This window comes from Macaca fascicularis, chromosome 3 (genome assembly GCF_037993035.2).
Source record: "Macaca fascicularis isolate 582-1 chromosome 3, T2T-MFA8v1.1".
NCBI classification, from domain to species: Eukaryota; Metazoa; Chordata; class Mammalia; order Primates; family Cercopithecidae; genus Macaca; species Macaca fascicularis.
In genome coordinates this window covers 142,511,445-142,537,987 of record NC_088377.1, presented here as the reverse complement: position 1 = coordinate 142,537,987, position 26,543 = coordinate 142,511,445, and the positions used below count along the sequence as shown (strand labels likewise).

Here is a 26,543-nt window from a genome sequence, read left to right as displayed (position 1 = left end):
CTTCCAGCATTTCTATTTTCGTGAAATGTGAAAAAGACCCCATTGCAATATCTGTAAGTTTAAGGAGCAGGGATTAAATCAATTTAAATTCTGTTGTTAGTGATTTAACAGAAAAAATTATCCTATATTTATATGTGATTTGAAAAATTCAGACCAATATACTAAACACAGTTATTGAACAATTTTCTTTTTAGTAAGCTTATTGTTTATAAAGCAATGTTACAGAGAGCTCAATATATGAAATGTAATGAATACAAGTGTGTTATAGAATGATTTAAAAAATAAAATTTCCCTCCACGGTATTGATGATAGCTGCTGAGAAGTTTGGAAATAGATGCTAAACAATGTTATTATCATTATATCATCATTGTTAAGAAGCAATAATGAAGCTAATGTTTCTTCTCTGGAAGTGGTAGAACAGTAACAAAAAAACCTGTCAGAAATATTCAAGCAAGCATGAATTTTGGTTATTTTGGTGTTCAGTGACACCAGAGATGTTGAGAATCATTGTATGAATTCATCAGTTTTGTTGGTGTCTTGTAGACACAGCCAGGCTCAAACGAAATATACTTTTTTTGAAGTAAAAGGGCTCCTATTCACAATACAGGAAATAAAGCGATCAGTTCTTGTCAAACAAAAAGTAAATTGTTTTAAGGAAAAAGAATTCTTCTGACATTTAGTCAAATTTTATTCTTTCAGGAAACAAGCAATTCTTTGACAGAAAAATATGTTATTGCCAGAGGATATGTATTCCTCTGTTATATTTTGCTAGTTTTCTATTTTCTCAGCACATAAGGAACAGATGGAAATAAAGCTGATCCAATGAAATAATTTCTTTTACATCCCAGCAATAAGGAAAACTAAAATTCAATGAAATGATCTAACCAAATTTACCACATATATGTCTACGTATTTTGGAAACTTTATAGGAAGTGTAAAACCAAAGAGAAATCATGGGAATTATTAAAATAATATTTACTTTTTCATTTCCTTTCAGACAACTTTATAGTTGTTATTTGTATTCTTCTCTAAATTCTCATTTTCCCCTAAATATGAATGCAAAAAGCTATACTACTTGCTCCAAAATGATGTTTAGCTTTCTTAGAGAGTTTTTCACACTCAGAATACATTATACTCACTAGGACTGGGCCTAATCATACAACTTTAAAATGAGAATATGAATACTCTCATATTGCTGGCTGGTAAACTAACTTTTTTTTCCCCTATGTATTCTCTATGTTTACCTCATGCCACGCCATCACTCAGATTTTAAAATAAAATCATTTTGTAATAAAACTATTTGCTTTCAAATCAAACCGTAGTACCAATATAAGGAAATAACCTGCAGCAACAATGGGAACAATTAATTTGTCTCCAGCCAAATACGTAACCTACCTTGGATCATATTGATAGAGTCAAGCTCATGATGATTAAGAACAATGGTGGCCATTCACATGAATTTAGAACTCTTTTAGAAGCTGGAGTTCTACAATTCATACCAACATGAAAAATTGAACCAAAAATTAAGGCAAATTCCACATACAGAAAATCAATAGAATTTTTCAGTGGGTTGCTTGTGTGAAACATGCAAACTTTCCTTTCACCTGGCAGGGATATATCCTGTAATTAATGACACTTACATCCTTTAGTTAATGACACTAAACACAAAAGCTCAGTTGGACCCCTGTTGGTAGTTCTCCCAGGCAACCAGCGGAAACAAACCCCAGGAAGTATGAAAAGCTAAAACCCAGGGAAAAAGTAGGGAAGATATTGTAAACAATACATGACACACTCAAATATTTTAGAGACTGGATCCTGGAAAAGAGCAGTTCTAGCACACAGCTTTCCCAGCATAGCTTCTTCTTAGATTCCCCCAAATTACCAGGGTCATTCTATTACTAGCTGACCTGAGCGAAGAGTGACAGAGGGGAAGTGAGAGAGGAAAGAGAAGGCAGTCTGAACTCATTGTCCTTAAAATAGCTTTTGCAAAATTTTCGAAAACATATGAACATGTGAACACTTTGCTAGGGCCACTTTCTCAGGATTCATGCAAGTGGGAGGTCCTGAATCTTAAGCTGTGTGACTTTGAAGGTACATTTTCCACAATCGCTGGAACACAGCGGTAGTCCAGATTAAGCAAATAAGACAATGGAGTGAGAAAGTGAAGTTAAAGCCGTAGCTTTTATTCTTTACCTTATTTTCAAGAATTTGGTGCCATGTATCTAAAATGTCCCTGACATACATTTTGATGATACAGAATTGTTTTTACCACCTCTCTTTGTCACCAAAGGCAAAAGTTTGTGTGTGTGTGTGTGTGTGTGTGTGCGCATAGAAAAATACACAGTTACTAGCTTTGAATAAATTGTGGAACTGACTGAACAACTTGAGATATTTATGGCTAATTACTAAGTATTTAAAGATGTGTAACTGTCCTCTTCTTTATTCTCTGCTGCACAGTGAATCAGCGGCACCAAATCATTGTCTATACGTTTTTTAAATTTCAAAACACGTGAGAGCTGCACAGAAATAAATCCTCTGTCATTTACAAATGCCATTCTTGTCTTATTTTTAACTACATCTCTAGAACTTACTTCATTTGGGGCTTGTAATAGGTGGGACAGCTGATTCTAAGAAGTACAGGCAGATTCATCAGCGTTCAGCCGGTGGCTGCAGCTCCACCACACCTTCCCAAATTCTCAGAAAATAACACAACCAAGATTATGTCCTCGGACAATCACATAATCTCATTCTAAGTGTAGAAGAAAGATGAAATTCATGCATGGGGAAATATGATGTTTGCCAGAGGAGCAAAGGATGCTAGAAGCTGTGTATGAAATCAGAATAAAATTTCAGATGAAGAAGAAAGATAACAGAAGAAAATTTCTGAAAATATGGAATATAAAATTAGGCTAAGACTTTAAAGATCCTTTGAAAAATAATCAATAATACAAGTGGACCTGAAGAATGGAAGAAAACATTTTCCTTTTTATCTTGGGGAGGATAAAATCAAATGTAAGCTCTGTGTCCTCTAATACTGTTATAAGATCATACATTTGAAAGCTAATACAGTCCTCTATAATTTGTGGTTAACACTGCATGCATAGTATACTAAACAATAACGCAATTCTTTTTTTTTTTTTTTGAGACAGAGTCTTGCTCTGTCACTCAGGCTGGAGTGCAGTGGCACCATCTTAGCTCACTGCATCCTCTGCCTTCTGGGTTCAAGTGATTCTCCTACCTCAGCCTCCCAAATACCTGCGACTACAGGCATGTGCCACCATGCCCAGCTAATTTTTGTATTTTTAGTAGAGACCGGGTTTCACCATGTTGACTAAGCTGGTCTTGAACTCCTGGCCTCAAGCAATCCACCTGCTTAGGCCTCCCAAAGTGCTGGGATTACAGGTGTGAGCCACCCCTCCCCTGGTCCCGGGGCAATAAAGCAATTCTCAATGATCACTGTTTACAAAAGTTTTAGGAGAAAGAATGAACCATAAGACAAGCAGGTCTTCAGTTTGATGGCACAAAACCTCCTTGCTTTTTTCCTATTTCTTCAAACTGTTTATTTTCTTTCTATGATTTTCTGCCTTCATCTACCTGTCAAAGAGTATTGTTCCTCAAGGATTCATTCCCATAGGTAGGTATTATCTTTCTTTTCTGTGCGCTCTACCTTATAACCTCCCCCTCCCCATCATTTTACATATGCTCTTGCTGACTTCCATAATCTTATCCCTAGGCTTACTGTCCCTGAGTTTCAAACCTTTGTCATTATTTACAGAATGTTTCCAGTTGAATATTCCACGGTAACTACTTCTTCAGCATTTCTCAAATGCATGTATACTCTCTCCAAACTATTTCCTACAGTGTGTTGCAATTTTCATTAATGACACCGTGCCATGCAAGCCAAAACATTTGGAAGCCATCTAGAATTCTCTCTCTGTCTCACTCCTCTCACCTTGACCCCAAGGTTAGGAGCAACTTAAATTAGTAATCAATTGCTTACTTCAAAGTCTGCTTACACCACTTACCTAGTTGTATGAACTTGGATAGGTCACTTAGCCTTCTGTACCTCTGTCTTATAAGATTAGGATGATTAACTGGATAATGTATGTTCAGTATTTAGTGCATTGCCTGGCATTTAGTAAGTGCTCAATTATTTATTATTGCTCAGCTCCATGCCTTCACACATGTTGTTTCTTCTGCCTAGAATGCCCTTTCCAGGATCTATAATTTAGATGTCCGGCTGATTGTAGAGAGCAGAGACAGCTGGAATGCTGTCTTTGCTGATAAATGGTCTTCTGGTTGTAACAAGTGTCCTTTGAATTATGAGTAATAAATCTCTAATTTAAGGTACAGGTGATTTGGATTGCTGCTTTTACTCTGAAGGGGAAATTGAATGCATTTAGTTTGGTGTGGAGGTAAGGGGTCACATACCAAAAACATGATCTAACCCCTAACTGTGATTATCTAGGACTTGAAAAATTTGTCTCTGAGTTTATCAGAATGATAAAATAAAAGATACTTAAAGAAAAGTTTGTCTTACCCACATTCAAACTTTCAACACCTAAAAGAGTTCCTGGACCATAGCAGGCAAGTCTTCAGTATTTATAGAGGAAAAGAAAGAAGGAAAAGAACTAAAGCAGAAGGAAGGCAGAAAGATGGAAGCAGGGACATGAAAAAGAATGACCTACATAGGTAGGAAAAGATATTTCTGAATGTAGTTAGCTACTACTAATATAGAAATGCAGTTACATAATAAAAATGTAGGCATGTTGATTGTTAATTAGTAAACTGTATGTGGGCTCAGAAGTGTCTCCACTATAATCGTGGGAACACCCACACCACCATGTCCTTTGTGGTGGGTAGCTGATTCTGTCACAGCTAGAAAAGCTCTCCTTTGGTACCTGAAATGGCTAATACTCCCTCTTCATTTTCTCTTCAGTTTCATTGCCTTTGTCTAGTTATATTTTGAAGATGGCTGAAACTTTCACTGTCTTTGGAGTTTGCAATAGGTAGCTGAGGTCTCTTGTCTATCATCACCATCACCATTATCATCCTTAATTACCTGGATACTGATGTTGACTTCGTTTTTATCACCATATAGTAATTTTAGCCACATATGTGCTTCAATACCATCCCTGAAGAGTAGAGAAGAATCTCTACCAATATTGTTTATAATTTTATCTAGCCTTGAAATCCAGTGATTTCACTGTCTTTTCCTTACAATGTTCCTAGTGATGCAAACATTTTCATTTACACATTCTCCAAATTTGATAATTCTCTTTTATAAGTTATAAAGGAGGCTGAGTTGTAGCCAAGCACGTAGTGCTATTTTTGGTCAAGGACGATATGCTATAATAAAGCTTATAGAAATTTTAAACCTCTCTAGGGGCAATTTCTAAACGGGAGCTTCTTATACACACACACATACACACATATGTATACACACATATGTATATGTGCATATACATGTGTATATGCACATACATATGAATGCATATCTATACATATGCACATATATAATTTTTAAAAATGTAATGGCAGTAATTGCTTTGCCTTAGGCCATGTGGAAGGGGGAGGAAAAGCTTAAGCATAGCTGAGTTATCACTATGGGTGAGTCTCAGCAAGTCCAGCCAACCTTTGATCTCAAACAAAAACTAGACAATGAGTGTATGCATTTTAGAAATCATTATTGCTGAAGTTAAGGAACCAAAACGTTTGAGAGTAGAGGTGGGTAAAATAGTGGGTGGGAGGAGGCTGCTTCAAATGACTGAAGACAGGGAAAAACCCTGGGTAGAGAATGTTTCGAAGAGGAGACAGAAGTCCAAAAGCCCTCTTTAAATGGCCCGGGACCCTTTGTTCCAAAAGAAGAACTAGCTCAGGTGCAAGGGGTCCCTTTGTTATCTTTGGTCTGATTCCTTAATATCAGACGTTAAATCATTCTTTTGTTGGGCTTAGGGTGGGATGAGAATTTAATAGAGAATATCATGTTTTCTCAATGCTTGATAAAGATTATGACCCTGGGGTATGTATGTTTAATTTTCCCTCAGACCATATTATTGGGTTTCATATCTTTTCCTAACTTGGATTACAATCCGGGTAGTGAATCTTGTAGGACTGGTGTTTATGATAATGATTTTTCCAAACTCACTAAGTGAAAGGGCAACATAGTTGCCAAAATGTAGTCTGATTTTTCTAGTCAAACCTTGTTGACTTTTGTATACTAAATACAAGATTAGGATTTTACAATGAAGTAAATAAAGCTTAGTTCTGCTATCAAATAGAATTCCCCTTTTCCTTTGGCTTTCTGAAAGCTCTGAAAATCTAAGTATATTCATTTACATGACTTTCACAGGATTTGGAATTACCTATTTCCACTAAAAATTTAGGGCTCTATTTTTTCCAGTAAGTTTCTCAAATAAGATAAAACAGGATACAAACAAGTAAACAATTAAACCAAAATATATTTAACTATTTAAAACACTAAATAAAATAAACTAGCTTTCTCTGAGGGATGCAAAGAGACTTTATGAAGAAGGGAATATTTGAGTTACATATGAAAAGACCAAACAAACGTTCTAAAGAAAGAGGAGGAGAGGAGATGACATCCTACCTAACAGCAACAGCATTTGCAAAGACAGTAAGTTGGGGGGAAACCTGGTATATTTGAGATATTTGGTTTGATTGGGACATGAGGTGTATTGTGGAGTGGCAGAAAGTGAAGTTGGGGTAGAATGCTATAGGTACCTGTGAGCTATGGCGTAGTTCCCAAAATTATTATACCATCAAGTAACAGGGAGAGAAACTAACTTCAGAATCTATTTGGTAGAAGAACGTTGTCATTATATTAGTTTTACAGAAATATGAAAACAAAGTCTCTGAAATAGGAAGTATACCAGTGTTTACATTTTGGCATTTCATGGAATTGTCTCTTTTGTTGCTACAGTTGACAATAATTCTTAAATACAGCTGGGTGGTGAACTCTGGGGAGTTGGCCAGACAGAAAGATTTATTTATTTTTTCTCAAATTACATCAACAAGTCAGGCTTCAGTATTCTGATTTTGACCTAAAATGACTGGGCTGATATCCTAAGATAAGAAGAATGGATAAAGGGTGAGAAATTAATTACAAATAATATTTAGAGGTAGATTAAATAAGCTCATTTGTTTAATATGATTCATGTTGGTGTTTTTGAATCCAAATCAACTGAGAAAGAAAATAAGCTGATGCTGAGAGCACTAAGAATAGCCTTTAGATTCTAAGAAGCAATTTTATCAATGAATGTCATGTGAACTTTTGAGCAACAAACTGAGTATTCCTGGAACCAATTAACATGTACCTATTGAAAACACATTATGTATTCAATATTTTGCTAGAACATATATGTAGATCACTACTATAGAATGTTGTGCAGATAGAAAAGAGAAAGAATGATTATCTCCTGGACCCAGGAAGAGAATCCTCTAAATGTTTGATCATTAAATCTTCAGGTCACATCCCTAAAGAGTTAGAGTCAGGAGATAATTTGCTACAGGGTAATTCTATCCTAGCACTCCCTTACCTAAGATGCTAGTTATAGAATGTATATAAGCCAACTTCCTGGAAGAAGTATTTTTTTGTCCAATCTTAAACAGTAACCAAACCACTTTCTAAGGTGAATGCATGTTAAGTTTCTAGCATAAAAAGACACAATATGGGGTACATTTTTTTTCTAACACTGTGAATGTATAAAACAACTGATTGAAGAAGAAATGGCCCAGGGTATTCTGTATGAAAAAGACGATGACTGTGAACGTGCGTTTTGAACAGAGGTTATATCTCAATAAATCTTAGAGTATTTTTGCATATCATTTCAGAAATTTTCTCTGATAAGGAGCATTATCTCTTCTGTTAACTTTATAAATCCTTTAGACTATACAAATGTGACAGTGCTCACAATTTTCATCAAAAATTTCATTTTTTTATCAGTTGAAATAATGATTCTGATAGGGGCAGATAAGCCAATTACCTTTTTAAAGATAAGCTAATGTCATAAATGCTAGATCTCAAAACCTTTAGAGTTTCTTCTAAAAATCTCCTTCCAATTATCACTCACTCCCTTTAATGCATTCATACTCACATACATGCACTGAGATCTCCAGGAAATAGATTTGGGATTTTACAACGGATTTAAAAATAGATGTAAATTCAGCAAAGTCTCAGGCACAAAATCAATGTGCAAGAATCACAAGCATTCCTATACACCAACAATAGACAAGCAGAGAGCCAAATCATGAATGAACTCCCAGTCACAATTGCTACAAAGAGAATAAAATACCTAGTAACAAGAGAACAAGGGATGTGAAGGACCTCTTTCAGGAGAACTACAAACTACTCCTCAAGGAAACAAGAGAGGACACAAACAAATGGAAAAAATTCCATCTTCATGAATAGGAAGAATCAAAATCATGAAAATGGCCATACTACCCAAAGTAATTTATAAATTCAATGCTATTCTCATCAAACTACCATTGACATTCTTCACAGAATTAGAAAAAAAAAAAAACACTTTAAATTTCATATGGAACCAAACAAGAGCCCATATAGCCAAGATAATCCTAAACAAAAAGAATAAAGCTGCAGGCATCATGCTACCTGACTTCAAACTATACTACAAGGCTACAGTAATGAAAACAGCATGGTACTGGTACCCAAAGAGACATATAGACCAATGGAACAGAACTGAGATCTCAGAAATAACACCACACATCTACATCCATCTGATCTTCAACAAACCTGACAAAAACAAGCAATGGGGAAAGGATTTCCTGTTTAATAAGTGGTGCTGGAAAAGCTGGCTAGCCATATGCATAAAGCTGAAACTGGATCCCTTCCTTACACCTTAAACAAAAATGAACTCAAGATGGATTAAAGACTTAAATGTACAACCCCAAACTATAAAAACCCTAGAAGAAAACCTAGGTAATACCATTCAAGACAATAGGCATGGGCAAAAACTTCATGATGAAAATGCCTAAAGCAATTGCAACAAAAGCCATAATTGAAAAATGGGATTGAATTAAACTAAAGAGCTTCTGCACAGAAAAAGAAACTATCATCAGAGTGAACAGGCAACTCTGTTCACTCTGAATGGGAGAACATTTTTGCAATCTACCCATCTGACAAAGGTCTAATATCCAGAAACTATAAGGAACTTAAACAAATTTACAAGAAAAAAGCAAACAACCCCATCAAAAAGTGGGCAAAGGATATGAACAGACATTTCTCAAAAGAAGACATTTATGCGGCCAACAAACATATAAAAATAAGCTCAACATTACTGATCATTAGAGAAATGCAAATCAAAACCGGCACAATGAGGTACCATCTCATGTCAGTCAGAATGACAATCATTAAAAAGTCAAGAAACAGCCAGGTGCGGTGGCTCATGCCTGTAATTCCTGCACTTCAGGAGGCTGAGGTGGGTGGATCATGAGGTCCGGAGATCGAGATCATCCTGGTAAACATGGTGAAATCCCATCTCTACTTAAAAAATTAGCCAGGCGTGGTGGTGGGCGCCTGTAGTCCCAGCTACTCAGGAGGCTGAGGCAGGAGAATTGTGTGAACCCAGGAGGCGGAGCTTGCAGTGAGCCGAGATCACGCCACTGCACTCCAGCCTGGGTGACAGAGCGAGACTGCATCTCAAAAAAAAAAAAAAAAAAAAAAAAAAAGTTGAGAAACAATAGATGCTGGTGAGACTGTGGAGAAATGGAGAAATAGGAACACTTTTACACTATTGGTGGGAATGTAAATTAGTTCAACCATTGTGGAAGACAGTGTGGTGATTTCTCAAGGATCTAGAACCATAAACACCATTTGACCCAGCAATCCCATTACTGGATATATACCCAAAGGAATATAAATTATTCTACTACAAAGACACATGCACACGTATGTTTACTGCAGCACTATTTACAATAGCAAAGACATGGAACCAACCCAAATGACCATCAGTGATAGACTGGATAAAGAAAACGTGGTACACAGAGACCAGCCATGAAAAGGAATGAGATCATGGACTTTGCAGGGACATGAATGAAGCTGGAAGCTATCATTTTCAGCAAACTGACACAGGAACAGAAAACCAAACACCACATGTTCTCACTCATAAGTGGGAGTTGAACAATGAGAACACATGGACACAGGGAGGGGAACAACACATTCTGAGTCTTGTTGTGGGGTGGGTGGCGAGGGGAGGGAACCCAGATGATGGGTCAATAGGTGCAGGAAACCACCATGGCACATGTATACCTATGTAACAAACCTGCACATTCTGCACGTGAATCCTGGAACTTAAAGTAATTCTTTTTTTTTTTTTTAAGGAAAAAAATGTAAATTATAACCAAGTCAAATTTTGGAATTAATAAAGTAAAAATTTTTCCCCAATTTTTCACTTAGTATCCATTATGCCATTTAAAAACCTTAGGTAGCAATATAAATGTAAAAGGCCTTGGATAATAACAGAAAGGCAGTAAATACCATTTCATTCCAGAAAATGAGTAAAATTTATATGTAACTTGATTCTGTGAAATAATGGACATATCTCAAACCTTTTACAACCACTTATGAAAGATTTTTTTCCACTGATCTTGCAGAGAACAAATTTTAAGTTAGTAAAAATTGTAGTGCTTTTCTCTTGCCCAAATTAGCTACTGCAAGGTTTCAAGTATATCACTAGTATAATATTCCAACTTCCTAATGTGGGAAAATGGTATGGGTTAGTTTGGTAAATGTTATACTTATCCTTTATATATTTTCTAATTCTTTGCATTTTACATATTTCTAGAAACAGCTAAACATAATTTGATAAAATGTCTCTAGTCTCTCAGGAAAAGGTTCTATTCTTGAGCAAAGTAAAATCTTGACTTAAATGCTTGATTAGGAAAGGAAATAGTATTTTCATGTAGCATGTTCTATATTTCAGATTCTGTTCTAAATTCATTTCTTTTGCTACATACAAACATTTGCACTCTTGACCAATAATCTCAAAGAACTGAGGAATTCTATGGCCTATGTTTCAGTAAGTTGCCTTGTAAACCCCCTTTCAAAAGTAACTCCCATCCCAAGTTTGTAATAATTCACTTTACCTTTCTCTGTTCTTGCTTCATTGTCTGTTTTTAAAATTAGTTATACCACCTAAATCAGACTTGCTTTACCATGATTACTGCAAGCTCAGAATATCCCTAAGAAGTGAGATACAGTGGAATAAGCTTTAAATTTCTAGAAAATTATTTAACATTGTGGGTGACTTTTTATTCACATATTGGACTATAAAAGTTAAAAAGTCACAAATTGATTGAGTAATCGACTGTACCTGAATATTTGTATTCTCCCCAAATTTATATGTTGAAATTCTAAGCCCAAGGTGGAGGTATTAAGAAGTGAGGCCTTTGGGAGGTGATTAGATAATAAGGGCAAAGCCTCAGGAATGGGATTATTGCCTTTATAAAAAAGGCTTCCAGGAACTTGTTTGCCCCTTCCATCATGTGAGGAGGCAATAAGAAGATGCCGTCTATGAGTCTGGAAATGGTCGCTCACCAGACACTAAATCTGTCAGCATCTTGATCTTGAACTTCCCAGCCTCCAGAATTAAGTTACCCAGCCTCTGCTATTTTGTTACAGTAGCTCTAAGGGAATAGGGCAGTATCTAAATTTTAAATGATAAAAAATTATATATATATATATGAGAGAGATATATATAATGATATATATATATAAAATGATATATAATGATATATATATATATATCTCATTGTTTTTGCTTAACTTTTATTTTAGGTTCAGGGGTACATGTGAAGGTTTGTTCCACAGGTAAACTCATTTCATGGGAGTTTGTTGCACAGATTATTTCATCATCCGGGTATTAAACCCAGTACCCAATAGTTATCTTTTCTGTTCCTCTCTCTCCTCCAACCCTCCTCACCTAAATGCTCATCAATGACAGAGTAGATAAAGAAAATATAGTACATATACACCAGGGAATACTATGCGGCCATAAAAAAGAGCAAGATCATGTCTTTTGTGGGAACATGGATGGAGCTGGAGGATAATTATCCTTAGCAAACTAATGCAGCAAACCAAAAATTATATTTTTAATTTAAAAATGAATAAAGATTATCTTTTATAATGGATTTTATTGTTTCTTAAAAACTGCCAATGATATTCTTAAACTGCAAGTTTAGCACTTCTGTGCATTTCAATAAACATTAAATTGAACATCTACTATGTTCCAGGGAATATAAAATTGCTAGGAGCTGCCCTTGACTCTATACAGTTCATACAAGACAAACAAGAAAATGTAGGATTACTATATTCTGTGAAAAATGAGAAAACAGGTATGTGCAAAGTATAGTGTGACTTCAAGGAGAAAGCAATGAACTCAACTGAGTTGGCGTGATGGTTAATACTGAGTGTCAACTTGACTGGATTGAAGGATACAAAGTATTGATCCTGAGTGTGTCTACGAGGGTGTTGCCAAAGGAGATTAACACTTGAGTCGGTGGGCTGGGAAAGGCTGACCCACCCTTAATCTGGGTGGGCACCATCTAATTAGCTGCCAGTAAATATAAGCAGGTAGAAAAATGTGAAAAGGGAGACTGGCTTAGCCTTCCAGCCTACATCTTTCGCCCATGCTGGATGCTTCCTGCCCTTGAACATAGGACTCCAAGTTCTTCAGTTTTGAAACTCAGACTTTCCTTGCTCCTCAGCCTGCAGATGGCCTATTGTGGGACCTTGTGTTTGTGTGAGTTAATACTTAATAAACTTCCCTTTATATCTATCTATCTATCTATCTATCTATCTTCATATATACACATATATATTCATATATATAGATATATATATAAACTCCCCTTCATATATCTATCATATGTAGGAGATATGTGTGTATATATATTCCACTAAGTCTGTCCCTCTAGAGAACCTTGACTAATACAGTCGGGCAGGGTCTGGCAAAGATTCCCAGAAGGAGAGATAGTTAAACTGAATCCCAAAGAAGAGAAATACAGTTTGGGGGTGGAGATCAAGAGAAAGCATTTGAAGCAGAGGGAACAGCCGTTTTGAAGCATGGAGGCAAGAAACAATGTACTGACTTGATTGGAGTGCACAGTGTTCAGAACCAGATAACGTGATGTGAAAAGCCTTCTGTGTTGGACTAAGCACTTCGGATATTAGCTAGAAGACAATTGATGCTGGTTTGGCTCTGTGTCCCTGTCCAAATCTCATGTTGAATTGTAATCCCCAATGTTGGAGGTGGGGCCTGATGGGAGGTGATTGGAGCATGGGAGCAGATGTCTCATGAATGGTTTAGCACAATCCTCTTGGTGCTGTTCTTGTGATAGTAAGTGCATTTTCCTGAAATCTGGCTGTTTAAAAATGTGTGGTACTTTTGCCTCTCTTGCTCCTGCTGCTCCAGCCATGCACAGTGCTATCTCCCCCTTTGCCTTCTGCCATGATTGTAAGTTTCCTGAGGCCTCCCCAGAAGCTGAGCAGATACCACTATACTTCCCATACAGCCTGCAGAACTGTGAGCCAATTAAAGCTCTTTTCTTTATAAATTACCCAGTCTCTGGTATTTCTTTATGGCAGTGCAAGAATGGTCTAATGCAACAATGAAGAGTAACTCCTAGAGCATCAGTTCCTTTCCTGTCATTCTGTTCCGTCTGTCTAAAAACTGTTTATTCTTTCCACGTTTGTATTTAATGTCAGTGCCAACTGATTTGACTTATTGTTAAGTTCCATGGTGCATAACAAGTTAGCACTTAATTAGCAGTAATGATTTGAGTTGTGGTTCTGTCTGTACTATGTGGATCTAAGTATTTTACAAGTAGACAAAAGGTTTTTTTTAAAAAAAAGGAAATGACAATTAAAAAGCGCAATATGCATTATGTGAAGTCTATTTCTTAAACTTCCCAGATCAGTATCACCTGGAGCACTGATACAGAGTCCATGTTTCTACCTTCCCAATAGGAATCTCTAAGGGAGAAGCCTGCTACCTGTGTATTCAAGGTGACATGAATGCCTGGGAAAACTTGGGAAATACCATGTACTCCAAGGATATTTCTTCAAAGAAAGCCTGGAAAATTTAAGCATTTTGTTTGCAGATTGAGCTAATGCTAATAAAAGTTCAAATTACTCACAAAGCCTCAGCAGTTATGGTTCATTGATGGTTTACTTGCCCCTTCAAATGGACTGTAAACTTTTTAAGGGCAGAGGATGTATCACTATTAGAGTCTCAGCTCCTAACACAGATAAAGGATTCAATAAACATTCATTAATATATGAATGAACAACATCGTGACCATTCTCATTTTTAAAAATGGCTCTTCCTGTGTGCATTTCTAGGTGTTCAACTACAAAGCACAAATGTAACTTAGTGAATTATTAATAAGACTAAAAATTCAATTAATGAAACTTTACTTTGGAATGAATGGTGTACTTTTAAATTATCAGTAAAGTCAACAAAATACTTTTTCATTTCAAACATATATTTGTCAAATATCGTGAAATATAATGTTTGTGTGAAATAATTTGATCTGTCTTTTATGCCCTGGAGTAACTAACAATGGTTTTTCATTTCATATATATTGCATTTCACAAAAGGAACACACGATCAATCACATTGACACCTGAAATTAAAGGCATTGGAATTGATTTCCTTAATAAATACTATTCTTCATTAGGGAGGAACTCTTGATTCATAAATTTTCTCATATGTACAGAAATATATTGTTAGAGAAAATAGACGGAGGAGTGAAAACAACTAGACAAATATTTAAAAACGTGTCTCAGTATGGCAAAATGTTTTTTTTTTAACAATTGACATTTAAAGGACAAAAGGTAGTATGGGCCATATTTTTCATTAACTTGACAATGTCAAAGAGACAGACCAGTTTCCTACAAGTTAAAGCAGAAGATCATGTTAATAAGGTAATTTTATTTCCTTGGAAACTATCAGAATAACAGCTAGAAAATACAGAAGTCATTTATAAAATATTACTTTCCAAATATAAAAAAATGAATTTTGCTATTTTCAAAACATACTTTGTTTTAAGCCATAGCTGGAGGAGTAGGTAGAGAAAATGCCCTGGAGAAATCTTTTTGCATTATCTCCACCTGTATAGAGCTTTATATCAGGAGGTTACTATTTGCTCCCGCTATAATAATTTCAGAGGATACTACTCATGATGGAGAAAGCAGAGGGCCCACGGTGTGAATCTCTTCTGGTGATTTAATCACAGTCATTAAAGAAAACAGGATTATGAACACTGCCAGACACCAGCTGCAAATACAATATCTGAAATTTATTTTTGCAAATATACTGGCAATTTTATAACAGTTTGAATGAATACTAGGGAGAGCCTATTCAGTTGGTACATTTACTGAATTAGGCATTGAGTTCCAGAGAGTGCAATTGCTGCTAGAGTTCTATTTTAACATTCTCTTGAAAAGATGCATATAAATAAAATTATATTTTAAGCACCCTAGAGAGTCTTTATATATAGGAAAAACCTACTCTAAGTCCCTTTACAAAATAAAAATTTACTCTACTGAATGACCTCTAGATATAGATTTTTTTTTCAAATTCCTGTGAATTTATAATTATTTCAAAATAAAAAGTTGAATAATAATTTACTTTCTAAAGTACCATATAGCTGGGCTTTTGTAAATTGGATTTTTTTTTTTTTTTTAAAGAAGAGTATACTTGTTTTATCTCTTCTTGGTTTCATCTCTTTTTATTTTTTTTAAAGAAGAGTACACTTGTTCACCATATATAGTATGGTGACCAGCTTTTCACTCATTCAACAAATATTTATTGTGTGGATATAGATAATAACATGGCAAGGAGTGGGGGACTGCTTTTACATAAGGTCTTCAGAGCAGGAGGGTCTCTCTGAGAAGGTGATGTGAGCAGAAATGTGAAGGAAGTAGGGGCGAAAATTATGTGGATATCTGGGGAAGGAGCCTGACAATATATCTGAATATACTAATTAAGAATCATCATTACTGTAACATACGTTTTTATATAAGAGAGATGGATTATGCGTAATCCTTGATGCATAGTTCACATGTGAGCATATGGTTTAGAACTGCAACTAAAGAGTATAGCAGATGTTGTTCAAAACCTACAACTTACAATCCAGAAGACATGGCAGTGTTATTTATTTCAGCCTTAGTTCCTCATCTGTAAAATAGGAACAACAATATCTTGGGGTTTTTTTTAAATAAATAAAATAATATATGTATAATGCTTCACACAAAATACATACTTAATGTAGTAGTGCTTATCATTTAAAAATAACAAATAAATATAAATTAGAACTCTATCTCAATTGCTTCAAATAGCATTCATTTATTTATTCATTCAACAATATTAATTAAGACCAGACTATGTTCTAGGCACTATTATACGTGATTCAAATAACAAAATTTTTGAAATTTACAGAAGACCAATGTATTTCTTACTGCATGGGATATAAAAATAAATCATTCATAAGATAATTCAATAAATGTCACAATAAAGAATACAAAGTAAATCCACCCTATCTGAGGGTCTGAATGAAAGTTTTGCAGAGGAGGGATGCACAAAATTGAACCTTTTCATATGAATAAGTGAAATGAAGAAACCACAGCAGGTAGAGCAGAAAGTTTGGAGTAAAGTCAAATGGAAAGAAATAAGCAAACAAAATAGTTACTTTTGGAGAACTATACGTCGTTTTTTGACAACCTGTCAGTGTACCTGTAAAAAAAAGAAGTGAAGTTAGAATTGCAGGCTGGAAGGAAATAATGCAGGCTCTTTTATGCCTGAGGGCTTATACGCCACACCCAAGAAGCTAGACTTTGTTCTGTGCCATTCTGAAGGTGAAGCATAGTTGGTTTTCCATTTCAAAAAGCTCATTTGCAGCAATGTTGGGAATGGTGTGGATGAATTTCTGTTATTGGATCAAGAGACTTTAATTATACACAGTGTTTCAGAACATCCTGGCTCAAGATTTGGTGACAAGGAGGTAACGAGAGATACCCAGAGGTAGGAAGACAAATGTAATAAATTTCCAATTCAATTACTTAGTCTAAAGAAATTAGTGATCAGTTACACACCACTACTCAAGGCATTGGCACAATGTCAAATATCAACTAAATAATGCTACTTGGTAGCTGGTTAGATATGGAAAAGAGAGGACGAAGAAGGAGTCTAAGGTATTTTTTAAAGATATAAGCTAAATGAAAGTATAAAAGGAAGTAGAGTAAGAGGAGTAAATCTGGAGAGGAAGGTACTGAATTCAGTCTTGCAGACAAGTGAACATGTGGGCCTGGTTGCAGGAGGTATAAGTCTGGAGAAAGACAGACATTAATTTCCGCCCTGGAGGAAGTGATACAGGTAAGGGTTGAATGTGGTCTCCCCTGTACAGCAAGTAGGAGTAGGAATCAAGTCAACTAGATAGGACTGCGAAGAGGAATAGATGGGGTGGGATAGATGGGGTGGGATAGATGCGGTGAAGGAGAAATGGTCCTCGTCATGTCTAGGATGCGTCTGTTCCTCAGGGTTTTATCCTTGGCCATTTTGATGTTTTCTAACACCAACAACTAATTCTCTTGAGACCAAATGAGTGTCCAACAATTGAATTCAATCCCGATGCTATCTACCTAAAGTCAGATCCCACAAGATAGAAGGCTCAGTCCCACAAGACTGCCCCCAATACAGAGGCCAGTTGCAAGTTCTGGACCACTTCCATATCTGACAGACATCAGCCATAAATTGGGGGTGCTCACAACCCCCCCTCAGATTTGATAATTTTCTAAAGGGTTCACAGAACTCACAAAAGCACTTTACTTATGTTAACGGGGTTATTATAAAGGATACAACTCAGCCACAGCTAAACAGGAGAGATTCATAAGGCAAGGTGTGGGGTAAGGGGAAGAAAGGTGCATGGCGCTTCCATGCCCTCTTAGGGCATGCCACCATGTTAGTACCTCTATGTGTTCACCATCGCAGAAACTCTCCAAATCTCATTGTTCAAGAGTTTTTATAGAGCTCAATCTCCAGGACTCCAACTTCCTCGAAGGTGGGTGGCTGAACAGAAAATTCTACTTGGCATCTTGGCGACTATCCCTGTCATGAGTACAAACTCAGGTATGATTTAAAGGGGCTTGTTATGAATAGCAAAAGATACTTCTATTACTCAAGAAATTCCAAGGGTTTTAGGAGCTCTGTGCCAGGAACCAGGGACAAAGACTAGATATCTATTTCTTACTGTGCCAAAGCCATATTCCTTTCTTGTTAAGTATATTTTCTTATCAACAGCTTTCCTATTTCAATACCATATCTATGATGATAACTCCTGCAATTGTATTCCCAATTTGTGGATGAATCTAAGCTTTAAGCCTGAACAAAGTGATCTTTAAATGATCTCAACATACTTGACACCCACAACACAATTAAATAAATCTGAGACAGGCATTTGAAACAATGAAGTTTATATTTAACATCCCAAATACAATATTGTGCCCATAGTAGGTGCTCAATAAACATTTACTGATGGAATATAAATCCAGCTGTAGCTTACAGATTTATCATTTTGGCCTTAGATAAAATAGAGAACCATAGGACCAATATTTACCTCCAACATCACCCCATGATAGATATCAACTTTGTATTATATTTTTGAAAAGGTTATATAACTACTGGAGACAAAGTTAAATTTTTCCATTTGAAGATGTGTTGACAGTGTAAAAGAGATTAATTATTAATATACTGAGATTATTTTTGTCTTCAAAGTCATATAACCTCATTCATTAAGGCCCAAATAATTGCATATAAGTTTAAACATCATACATATGTACAATGAAATTCATTTACAACAAATATTGAAAAGAAGGATCAAAACATAAAGAGATGTCCAAAGTGCTTATCTGCCCTTAAAAGAGAACTATTTCAATTAGGCAAGAAAAATAGTGAATTCTGGGATTATACATCTAAAACAGTTCCATAAAAATGTGTATTAGATTCTGATGCAATAGTTATCCCTCTTTAAGAAATTTTGGTTGAATATATTGCCTAAATTAGACACGTTAAAAAATTTTACTTTGGAAACCACTTGTCAACATTGCATACTGGAAGAGTCACACATAAACCTACCCTATCCATTTTCACTGTGTCTTTGTAATGTAGTCATGTTAAAGATGGGAACAATTCTTCTCACTCATACTTTTGTCAGACAAAATCTAATGGTGAGGTGCTCATTCTATAAAGCAGTAGCAAGTATTTAAGCATGTAGAACAGTAAGCAAGTGTAAGAATTCATTAATATAGAACAATAAGTCAAATCAAGAGACTTGCCTATCAGTAGCTCATGTTTAAAAGAAATAGATTATACATAATTTAATAGAGATCAAATTACCACAACATGATGTTATGTGCATACAATGCTTTGCTATCAATATTGCATGATGTGTTTAACTATTTACGATAGGAGAAAAAAGCATCAAATAATTAATAGTGTAATAGCATTACAACAAAGTTGTTAAGAAAGTATTAAACAGCTTTGAAGCTACCAATTCAGTAATGTATCACTTATTCATATTAATTGGAGTGGGTCCATATAAATTAGTGAAAAAATTGACTTATAGAACATTTTAATATACATGTAGTTTTATAACATGATATTTCAAACTATGGAAATGCTATGAAAATTACTAGGCAGAGGTTTTGCTGAGCTTACTCTAAAGATAGATATGACTCATTTATAACAGACCAATTAATTGTATGCAAATGTATGGTTTTAAAATTCTAAAATGTAATATGCATCTTAATGAGCAAGTTAAATATTTCTCCTTGAAATTTTATTCATGCCATTCATTCACTTCCATTCTTTCATGGGTAGTGCAAAAGGAAATGTTAGCCCCATGATTATGTATGCAGTGAGGTTTAAATTGATGAGATTTCATTTTCTACTTAAGAGGGATCATATTTAGAGCCATCTCTACTATTTTTGGTAATCTTACAAGAAGTTCCATTGCTTCCAACGTTGGGCAAGTCCATGGCTCTGAACTTCCCGTCAAATTCAGAATTCAGCCTAAAATTTTTACTAAGCCTCTATAATCATAAAGATGAGTCCCAATGACCCCATGAATTTCTACATCATTATTTTCATGTCATGGAGACTGTATAGTGTAGTGTGGACTCTGGGTTCAAAATGATTGGATGTGAATTCACATATAGACCACATCCCTTTGGGCAAATTATTTAGCCCCTCTGTATACCAGCTGTAAAATGAAAAAAATAATAACAGAGAGTGATTGTTAGGATTAAATCAATTAACACATATCAATGTCTTAGAATAATTTCTTGAACATGGTGAGTACTCAATAAATGTTTGCATTATTACAACATTTATTGTTTTTAGTTTCAAGTTAATTTCACAAAAGCTTTCCTAATGATCCATACAGTTGAATACTTGTCTTTACTGCATTAAATGGGTAATTATCTTTTCTTCTCTTATATAGAGGAGTTAAAACAATATTTGTTGCTTTCTCGTCAAAACTTACTGAAGTAACTGAAATTTTAGTATGAGGAAATAGTCTCTATGTTCTGTTACCTACTGCATCTGGTTTAGTTCTACATTCATTATGGTTTTATTTTATATCCTCCAAGCTAATTTTTTCTGCCTTTCACCTTTTTTCCTTTTCTAAGCAAATCTCACCTTAGATATTTTGAAAGAAAAATATTAGTCTCTATTTACTTGCCTCTTCATACTCAGCCTAAAATAAAATACTGAACAGAGTAGGTAGGACAAACCACACCAGATCTACCACAAAATACTACTGAATATTAAAGTACACAATTAAGAAACAAAACTGAATTGCCACTTGGCTAACCATTGTTTTTATAAAAGACTTTGAGGGTTTCTACTGTCACACAACTCTTCCTTGTGAGGTGTACCTGAAAAGCAAGAGGCTTCATTTGTTCCTAACTTTCCTGATTTCCTTCAGGAATACAGCATGCTATGGACTCAGGAACAGGCTGAGTGTCTATTCTTGGCATTCGTGAAGATGTTTAGGTTATGAAGTTGATTGTAGCATGAAATCTTGGGTTCTTGATTCTTGGAGCTCCACGTTTCTCTCTGTCTCTTTAGTTCCTCTTCCTCCACTCTCTCTCTCTGGGGAAGTGGAGGATCACTGGAAAGAGGCTTAAGGAGGTAAATTTCTGGCTATAGTATTGCATTCATCACTTTTTTATGCTAATTTTATGTAGTCTGTGTTTATGCTTAGGTGCTATGACCTTTCTATTCCATGCTCCTAAAGATATGAGTAAAAAATGGCTTCTTGACTTTATCATGCATAAAAACCATTTGGGAGAATTTATTTGAAATATAGATTCCTGAGTTCATCCCTCCTGCCCCCTAACAGACTCTGATTCGGTATGTTGGGTGGAACCACAGAGTCTGCACTTTCAATATGGCTCTTCTATAGATTGTGATATAAGTGGCCTTTGTGAATAGTTTCAGAAACTCTGCCTTATAATGCTTCAATCAATAAAAAGCTTCCAGATTTCCAGTACATTGAAAAGAGCACAGGTAATCACAGCTAGTCAAACTGCCAATTATTATATGGGATTTATCACTTTTCATCCATTTTTTTTTTTTTTTTAATTGAGATAGAGTCTTACTCTGTTGCCCAGGCTATAGTGCTGTGGCGTGATCTTGGCTCATTGCAACCTCTACCGCCTGGGTTCAAGCAATTCTCCTGCCTCAGCCTCCTGAGTAACTGTAACTACAGGAGTCCACAACCATGCCCAGCTATTTTTTTTTTTTTTTGTATTTTTATTAGAAACAGGTTTTGCCACGTTGGCCAGGCTGGTCTTGAACTCCTGACCTCAGGTGATCTGCCTGCCTTGGCCTCACCGAAGTGCTAGGATTATAGGTGTGAGCCACCGTGCCCAGCCCAGATTTTAATACTCTAATACCATTGCCTCCAGAGCCATCACCTTTAACTACATGGGAAAAACAAATTCTTCCTTTGGCCATGAAGAAATATGATTTCCTATGTTAGACTGAGATTATCACCAAGAAACAGCAACAGAGATGCTTTATCAGTTGGCTCTTAACAAAGTTACGCCATAGAGTACACTTGACTCTCTAGGATCAGTGCCTGTTGCCCAGGAAAAGCCCAGTTGTCTTCTTATTTGTTGAATAACAGTTCCCCCTACTGGAATACTTGCTGAAATCCCTTCTACATTTTATTATTATTATTGTTATTGTTATTATTATTATTATTAGGAACAAAGCACTGGATTTTAAATTCAAAGTTCCCTACTTTTACCTTGAGGTCATGCCCTAGTGATTATGCTCTCCAAGTTGGAGGAACCCTTCAAAAGTTAGATGGAAAAAGGTGCTTTATTTTGACATGTGATTTGCCCACTGAAAATACCCTAAAAGAAAATTAGAGTCTTGGCTTAGTGGCCAGGGGTCAAGTCTCAAATTTCAGGTCCGGATTGAACACATTTTTATTTTAAGTAATTTAGCTGTGCTCCCTTTTATATATTCCGAAATATATTGGCCAGAACTCCAGTGGGAAAGCGACCTTGAGTTTGCAATGGCAGTTCAGGATTCATCACACTAATTTTTCAATCCCTCTGATATCACTTTAAGCCGTTTTATAGAAGATGAAGCTATTTGATATAAAAGTAAATGATTTCTGCCTACCAGATATTTATCAGCATGGTCTGAAAAGGCAGGTTATAGATATTTGATATACTTTTAAAGTTTGGGAAATTGGTTCAGTTTCTACCAGCATGTGGAATTTGTATGCTTCTCTATTAAATATTGTAGATATTAGTCATTCTGAACTTTTCCATCATTCATCTTGCTATTCCCCTTCTTATATACTAATCTTGAATCCAGTAGGTCTTAAAGTGTGGTCTAGGGGTTTCCAGTATGATCAAAACCATATTCATGCTAAGATATTAATTGCTTTTTTAACTTTTATACAAATGGAATTTTCCAGAAGTGTGTGATGAGTGTATCTCCACAGATTAAATGCAGAAGTAAATATAAGAATCCATTGATCTTGCTTCTGTTAAATTAGATACTAAAGAGAATTGAAGAAAATTTTTGTTTTACCTTAGAAAATGTAGTTATTTTTTGAAAAATATGTTATTTGTGTGAAAATATAATGGGTTATTATTATTTAAATAAATTAATAATTATTTTAATAATGCATCAGTTTTAATTTCTAATGTGGCAAATATTCATTAGTATAAACCATAAAAGCCAAAGCTTATTGAAGCCCTCCATAACGGCTAAGAGTGGAAAGGTATCCTCATACCAAAGCATTTGAGAACGATTGCTGTTCACATTACCTGCCCATTGCTTTTTTATGACACTGCCTAGTCACTGTTTTTGACTAAAATACTGTTCTCATACTTTTCGTTTTGTACATGTAAATCTTCACCACCATTTCAAATCCAGCTCAATTTCTACCACTTTTGTAACTGTTCTGTTCACCCCTACCCCAATGTTTCTCTCCCTCATTTGTTAAGAGTTCCAATGAGCCTCTCTCACTCCATTCATCCTTTATAAACTTTTAAATTACAGTTTATTTTTCTTTATGACTTCTCTTTTATGTTAGCCTTTAAGATCCTTGAAGAAATTAAAAAGCAGGGTCTGCTTATTATTTGTGGATTTTCTCTTCCCATTTCCAGAACTCAATATAATGCCTAGTAAAAGCAGGTAGCAGATAAATATGTTCTGGGTATGCATCCTACAGATTTGCCTCCTAAGTTCAAAGAATTCTTTCTAAACCTACTGCCGATTTGATTCAGAGCAAACAATGAATGCAGAACCATCTCTAAGCACAATCATGAACAGACAGAATTGCCTATAGTTGCCTCCAGTCTCCCAGTTGCCCTTTGCCATCCATACAGTTCCTGTCTTTCTTTTCTCTTCCTATCCTCTTCCCAAGATTCCTCCTGCCCAAGAATCTTGTTAAATGAAGTTTGAAAAACTCTTCACATAAACTGGTCAAAAAACTTAAAGCCTCTTTTATGGCCTCAAATTTTTATGGCATGAGGATGGACGTAAAGAAGAAAATAAACCAAGAAATGAGTTAATGATTTATTTTTTTCTCTGCAGTACTTACATTTTAAATGGAGACCATGGGCCAATCTCTTTTTGTAATTTAAACTACGTAGGAGAAATTTTGTGTTTGGTGGGGTAAAGTTTTTTTTTTTTTTTTTTTTTTTTTTTTTTTGCAAAAGTGGAACCACCCAACATGAGTACCATTCTAATGTAATCTCCAGTAAACTTGTCACTGAGGGGAAAGAGTGAGAAAAATCTGCAAGCTAACCTTGGCCTGTCTTCCCAACTTAACTGTTATTGTACCACTAACGCAGACAATAATGGTAATACTAAATATCATCCCCTAAACAGTGGTTTATAGGAAAAAGGTTGTAACGCCATGCAAATTTCAAAATGGGACGTAGCATGTAATATCTATATGCATATGTACAACATACTTTTCATCATGAGAAGCACAGTAAATTGATGAAAAAAGACTGAAGTTGGGCATCAGGAAACCTAGAATTTGGTGTCTGTCTCCCAGAAAATAGCTATGTAGCCTTAGTCAGGCCACTTAAATTCTCTAGATCTAAGTTTCCTCACCACTACCCAATATGTTTTGAGCCTTCTCCTGGAACTGATTTAGTAAAATCAAAATACTAACCTAGATAACCTCTAATTTATTTCCAGTTGCATGGAAAATAAATCAATGTTGACTCTAGATATTACGCACAGCTAAATTACGAATAGCTGGTTCAAGTTCACCAAATTCATCGAGGAAGTTAGTGGTGAAATCAAGGCAAAAATCCAAATTCAGTGAACCTCATTTTCTACTCTGTGAGATTTTTAGCTCTAATATCAACCCAGTATCAAGGAAAGGGTAGAGATAAGGGTAAAGACTCCTAATGGTGACAGAAACACAGGTAGAACTGGATTAAATGATTTCTTAAGCTATGTTCACACTAAGTATATCTGTGATTTTAAAAAAATCTTTGTATTTTTAGCCTTTTCCCCCTCACTGGATATCTCTTATACAACTCCAAAAAATCTTTTGAGTAACTTGAGAAACATAAGTATTATCAATATTAATTTAATCAATATTAAATTTGTTTATCTGCCCTTTCTTCTTCCTCCACTTCTGAATTTTGTCCAGAAAGGTCAAGACATGATTTTCAAAAATTAAATTTTCCAATGTGTTTAAGTGATAAGGAAGTTTGTAGAATCATATTCCTGTTTGTTCATGACTATGAACTATAGCACCCTGGTGGCTTATGCTATCCCTAAGGTGCCATATGGTAAAATTTTAGAAAAATACTGAAATTATAAATTTTTGCTGATTCTGTTTTGTGGAATATATTTCAAAAGTTCTGAAGTCAAAGATTTGTTTATTAAAATTAATTCTGAATTATGCTTCCCCTTTTCCTTCCCCTGTGGATTTTTCTGGCATTCATATTTATTTCCACCTATTAATAATATATAGCATAGGATTTTCACATTTCAAAAAGTAAACATAGCAAATAGTTCCTTCCACAGGAATTAGTTCATAAAAGTGCCTGAAATTGTATCTGCTGTCTGAAACTCTAAAGAAAAATTACTTAAGTGTACTTATCAAATGCAGATGGGGCCCATCACCAGCCAGCAGGAAAAACCCATCAACTAAGGTTATAACAAAGAGAGTCCCTTTTAGAATATTAATTATGGGATTGTTTGACAAGTGCAGTCATGAGGTTCCTTCTAGTTTTATTCAGACACTAATTAATTTAAAAAAAAAAAAAAAAACCCTGAAGAACTGGAGATACCACATCAACTTGAAGGCTCATTCCTTTTAAATAGAACATTGATTAATTAATATTTATACATCATTTTTAGGTAACTAGAAAAAAGTCACCAGGGACTGCCTTCTCAGCCAATAGCCATGTCTAAAGATGCTTGTGCTTCTCAGGCACTTGAAATATTAGCAAGCCAATGAAATATAAGCAAGGTGCTTAGGTAGGCCCTCAGTAGATACTTGCTGAATGATTAAACCTGAAATCGGGATGATGCTTCTGCTCTGAAGATTACATATGATATCTTACCATTGAAAATTTGTTTTTCAGAAAATTTCTGCTCTAATAAGAAATGCACCAGAGAGAACGGTGATGGTCATTATTTACACTGATAGGAAAATTAAACAAAGAGAAAGAAAATTTGAAAGTGAAATTAACAATATGATTCTCAAGCACAATCAGAAATTCACTGCAATATTTTCCTCCTGTGTTGAGGTCATGGTTACCAGATGGTCTCTCTGATCTACAATGAAATGAACAGATACTATCCAAATGCCCTATAAATGATTAAATGCTAATAGTTTTCTTATCTTAAAAACAGCAATGCTATAAGCTCTCTCATAGGTTAAAAAATTCCAATGGAATATTATAAAATGATGTTATAAATACAGAATTTAATGGAATAGAA

General features: G+C 35.3%; 1 protein-coding gene across 23 annotated transcripts in view; it reads right to left on the bottom strand.

Moving 5' to 3' along the window:
• MAGI2 (membrane associated guanylate kinase, WW and PDZ domain containing 2) overlaps positions 1-26,543 on the bottom strand; it is a 1,469,004-nt gene that overhangs the window by 908,492 nt on the left and 533,969 nt on the right. The gene's annotated exons all lie outside the window — the stretch shown is intronic.